This window comes from Hyperoodon ampullatus (assembly GCF_949752795.1).
Source record: "Hyperoodon ampullatus genome assembly, chromosome: X".
NCBI classification, from domain to species: Eukaryota; Metazoa; Chordata; class Mammalia; order Artiodactyla; family Ziphiidae; genus Hyperoodon; species Hyperoodon ampullatus.
In genome coordinates, this window is record NC_136913.1 from 18,260,651 (window position 1) to 18,266,650 (window position 6,000).

Below are 6,000 nucleotides of genomic sequence, written 5' to 3' on the forward strand. Positions count from 1 at the left end.
TTGGCTGGTCGCTACCGAGATGTGCTATAAGTGTAAAGTTCACACCAGATTTCAAAGACTTAGTACCAAAAAAAGAATGTAAAGTATCTCATTAATAATTTTATAATGACTATGAGTTGAAATGGTATCTTCAATATATTGAGTTAAATAAAATATTTTGTTAAAATTAATTTCCTGTTTCTTTTCACTTTTTTTTTAATGTGGCTACTATAAAATGTATGCTTCCATACGTGGCTTACTTGTCAAGATTGGCATTATAGTTCTACAGGACAGTGCTGCGTTAGAACTTTCCTTTAACATTGAGCCTTTTATATATTCCTACAAGTCCTGTAATGTTAAGTGATATCCTCACATTCCACTGTCTTTTTGGGCTCCTCTGTGCAAAATCAGCAGAACGGGTGGATTCAGTTACCTACTGATTCTATACCCCTCCCCCCAACACACACACACATAAATCTCTCAGTCAGAACCAAAATATTGGAAAGTTATTACTTGAAACTACAGCAAAGGGAAAGAGCAAACCTCAGTCGAAAATCTGGACTAGATTTCCAAGAAATGATTCCTGCTGTATGACAGGACAACCAGATTTAACCTCCTCTGTCCCCAACAATTTCCTGCTATAATTATAACCTTTGTATACAAGTTTAAATGGGCATTTACTTAACAAAATAACATTTGTTCAAAAAATGGAGTTACATCAGTCTGGAAAAGTTACAAGATGACTAAACTATGGCTCATGGCACAATCTCTACCTCATATACATCCAATACTCACAGCTATAGGTTTGTCCCTATAGAAAACGAAGTGTAATCATCAGTGCCCCTCTGAAACAAGTGTTTTCCCTCTACATTATCTGAGCATTTTTACTTTTCATACAAAAAATAAAAAGTAATCACTAGAGACTATTTAACTATTTCTTTCCAGTGAGAAAGAAAGATAAAACTTAGGCTCAAATTTTATCTTGCATAAGACAATAATTAAACAAAATATGTGGTGACATATTTTTTCGTGTGTATGAATTTCATGTTTTCTTTGAAATTTCCCAAGTAAAAATTATTAAGAATATCTTCCTGAATGACACACATCTTAAGAGACAACAAATACTTCTACACCTATTCGAACATGTTTTTTGCGAGAATTCAAATTTTGGAAAATGTAAGATCTTCTCTAGATTCTCCTGCAAATACAAAGTTCAATGATTCTGGAGTTGCATGTGATGAAAGATGCTAATAAAATCTGTAAGGAACTAAGGGGAAGACAATCTATGATACAAATACTTGAAACGTTTAACATTCTTCCGGGTAAGGTGGTATGGGATCATGATAAGAGCAGAGCTAGGCCTATGTCCAAACTCCAGTTTCCTTTATGTCTCTAAGCTTCAACTTAAAGGCCTAAAACAGGGTCTGGTACATAATAGTTGCTCAGTAGATACTGGCAAAATAAGCTTTGTTTTCCTCATCTGAAAATAGGATAGGGACTTCCCTGGTGGTGCAGTGGTTAAGAATCCGCCTTCCAATGCAGGGAACACGGGTTCGAGCTCTGGTCCGGGAAGATCCCACATGCCTTGGAGCAACTAAGCCTGTGCGCCACAACTACTGAGCCTGCGCTCTAGAGCCCACGAGCCACAACCACTGAGCCCGTGTGCCACAACTACTGAAGCCAGGACACCTAGAGCCCGTGCTCCGCAACAAGAGAAGCCACCACAACGAGAAGCCCGTGCACCCCAACGAAGAGTAGGCCCCATTTGCCGTAACTAGGGAAAGCCCACGCACAGCAACGAAGACCCAATGCAGCCAAAAAATAATAAATAAAATTTAAAAATAAATTTAAAAAAGAAAATATGATAATAACACCCACCTTGTAGAACTTTGAGGAAGATTAAATGGAAATAATGTCTGGGAAGCATAAAGCACAGTGCCTGCCACATAGAAAGAGCACTCAATAAATGGAGCTATTGGTATGAGCTTCAGAAAGGAAGTATTCCTGCATATATAATGCAGTTCAAACACTTCACTCCTAAAAGTTACTTCTTTCCATTTGTTGTGTGAGCATTTCATTATGGTATAATCTATTTCTTTAGGGCACTCTTGTATCACACACACACAAAAATGACACTGTGAGTAACTTCCTGTGGAATTCAAATAAAAGAGCATGTAGGGTAACATCCTGTTCTGTTTTTCAAGCCACATATGTTGAAATGCAAATGATTACAGGTCAGTTGCCTCATAGGCTATGATCAAAACTTTGTTTACGTAATGCTCAAAGGAAACTAACTAATGTATGATTCAAAGTGAACATTACCTGACTCATACTTATGTAGGGAGGACTGGAGGAACAGGGAAGTATGGAGGAAAGGTCTGTGTCAGACATGCTTTAATGTTTTCTTTTATTGGTTTCCAAAATGTTTAATCCTTAGAGGTGTCAGTTTGTTTCAGAGTCGTTAGAAGGGAAAGAATTATGGGGCTTTGAGACTTGACAAGGAACTAAGAAGCCATTCTTGGAGCTTTAATAAGCTACTGTTTTCCTTCAGCTTTCATTCTACTAGAACAGAAAAGACCCACTAAATGTTCTTGTTTATAAACACTAATTCATAAGAGGGAGATAATACATTAAAATTTCATTTTCAAACTGATATTAAAAACGACTGCTTTTAACATTAACCAAAAATCGCAGTATAAAGTACTCCTTCAGAGGATAAACATTCCCATTTTATAACTATCAATTTAGTCTGGTTGGTTAGAGCAGTGGTTCTCAAATTTTTTTTCAGTCCACAAACCATTTTGAAACAAAAACTCAAGAACCACCAGTTCCTACTCACCACTATGGAAAAAACCCAAAAAACAAAAAACAAAAACCCAAACTTTATGGAACTGTTGCTTTAGAACGTAGCTGTTATTGTGGTTACGTTTCTTATTTTTAAAGTTTATATTTGTGCTTTTGAATGTAGATTTGCGTCTGCAGCTAGAAAAGATTCTTTAAAAAATATGCTAACTTTTGGGCTTCCCTGGTGGCGCAGTGGTTGAGAGTCCGCCTGCTGATGCAGGGGACACGGGTTCGTGCCCCGGTCTGGGAGGATCCCACATGCCGCGGAGCGGATTGGCCCATGAGCCATGGCCGTTGAGCCTGCGTGTCCGGAGCCTGTGCTCCGCAACGGGAGAGGCCACAACAGTGAGAGGCCCACATACCGCAAAAAAAAAAAAAAAAAAAAAAAAAAAAAATATGCTAACTTTTGTAGTGACTTGCATTTAAGATCAGTCTATGACCAGACCTCAACTGGGGAAGTGACTTTGGGGAAAGCTATGGCATCAAATGGAACTTGATTCCTTGACCACCGAATGAACCTCAGATCTCTATGTTTGGGAAATCTGAAGCTTTAATCACAAAGATGTGTGAAAAATTATGTGAATGGGGCAGTGTCAAATCAGGTCTGGTGCTGGAAGAACGGGTTGTGGATAATAATGCCATCTTTGTAAATGAAGTACATTTTCATCAAACAACACTTCACGTATGATTTCAGTAGCTTGTTTTCAAGTCATGTTCCTGGTGACTAGTAAATAAAATAAATACTTTGGGGAGGTATAAATATTAAGGAATTCCTTTATTTTAAAAAATCAAATTTAAATAACTTACAATTGCCTACTAAATAAGGAATGAATTCTATAGATTACACAAAATTTAAAGAAACCCCACCGAATGAAACTATATGCAAATGTTGAGTGTATGTGTAAGCCAATTAATAAACCAATCAGAAGTTGCATTGGCAGTTTTGGACACTTTACCATCTTATCTAATGATGGTGATGTTGACAATAATAGATAGACATTTATTTCGTACATACTATGTGTCAGGCACTATTATAAGTGTTTAATGTATATTAATTTTTTTTTTTTGGCCGTGCCGTGTGGCACGTGGTATCTTAGTTCCCAGACCAGGGATTGAACCCGTGCCCCCTGCATTGGAAGCACGGAGTTTTAACCACTGGACCGCCAGGGAAGTCCTATATTAACCTCTTTAATCATCATTGCAATCCTAAAAATACTAAATACATATTAATAGTAGCTAACAGCTATTGAGTACTTAAAAACTGTTAAATGGTTTGCATACATTATCTTGTTTCTTTCTAACAATAGGTATTCGTTAGCAAAAGTGTTTTATTGTGATAAAGAATGAATGTTTTTCACTATAATTAATTCCTTCAAAAAATTCAGGAAAATGCTTGGGGAAAATGTACCATAAGATATAGTCAAATAAGTACTTAAAGCATCCTTATTAAATATATCTGCATGTCATGTTGCTTTCTTATTCTTTATTTCACCTTGGTGGAGACAGCAAGATTCTGTGAATATCATTTTGAAAAAAGAAAATAAGTTTTAGTTTCTCCAAAGAGCAATGTAAGGCTTTTGAAAGGATGCTAAAGGAGATAATTTTCAAATGAAAACTTTCCCTTCCATAGTTCATCATGAGTCTTTAGACCACTGTTTCAGGATGAATTCTGTCCACCCTACACCCCACTCCCACAATGATATGTTGAAGTCCTAACACCCAGTACCTCAGAGAGTGACCTTATTTGGAAACGAGGTCATTGCAGATATAATCAGTTAAGATAAGGTCATACTTGAGTAGAGTGTGCCCCTAATCCAATGTGACTGTTCAACTTATAAGAAGAAGGCCATGTAAAGGCAGAGGATTGGAATAATGCATCAATCCACTTTTATATGCAAACAAATAATGCAAACAAATCTACTTCTATTTTGGACTCCTAGCCCCTAGAATTGTGAGCAATAACTTTCTGTTGTTTTAAGCCACCCAGTTTGTCGTACTTCATATGGCAGTCCTAGCAAACTGATACAACACAGAGAAGATTTTCGCTTACACACCTGCATAGCATTTTTACTTCTGAAAACACTACATCTTCTACTAAGGAATTTCTAAAATAGTAGGTGCATCTCTGTAAGTAATAGGGCAAAAAATAATGATAGAGAAGAATTTGAAATATGTTTTAAAATGGACTAGGAAGAGAATTTAGAATTTAATTTCTTCAGGTTAAACACTTACTGCTAACAAAAATAATCCCTGATTCTTATTTATAGATCTCTGGAATCCAGACGATTCTATATGAGCAATCCCCCCCCTCCCCGACAAGTATAGTATGCACTCACTGTTATTTACTAAACTGAAGTGGAAAAAAAATGCTGTAGCATCCTAAATCTGTCCTTCTGTCTGGGAGGTCTGATTTGAGTCATATAGTTTTTCATTTAGAAAGTAACTTGCCTCTACTTCTCTTCCTGTATTTCTCAAGGTAGTTTTTGGCATTATCATCTACTTAGTTCACCAGATTAGAAATCAAGGGTTCATCCTGTCATCCTCCCACACTTCCTCTCGCCTCCATCCCCTACGTTATTTGACGGCTAGATTTTGTTGATTCTCCTTTCTAATCTATCTGGATTCTGTCAAACTCTCCTATTCCACCACCCCAGAGTTTGCCATATACGGCCTGTATTATGACAGCTCCCTTTAGAACCTTCCAGACTTTCACCAGTTCTCCACACTACGGCCGACAGTTGCTTCCTAAAATGAAAATCCCATCTTATTTATCCCCTGCTTAATACCCACAGTGGCTTTTCTTACCTCAGGATAAAATCCCAGCACCTTTGCATAGATGCAAGCCACCTGCCTTTTTCCCCAGTCATTAATGACAATTAAAGAGAAATAATTAAGGATTTATCATGCCTTTTCTTGTATAAACAGTATTTCAGGCCAACCATGTAATATTAGTTGATGAAAGTTCTTTACAGAATTACATTGACTGAATTATAGACTTAGAAAGGTGCCATTTTGAAAACCATAATGAAGGAGCTGATTCAGGCAAAAATTGTAAATGAATGAAGCCATTAGATGAAAGGTGGATGGAGAACTTGAAATTGGAAGGATCAGGCTATCACCACCTGAACACAATGACCAATCTTAGCATCAAAAAAGATGGCACAACCAAGCACTGTA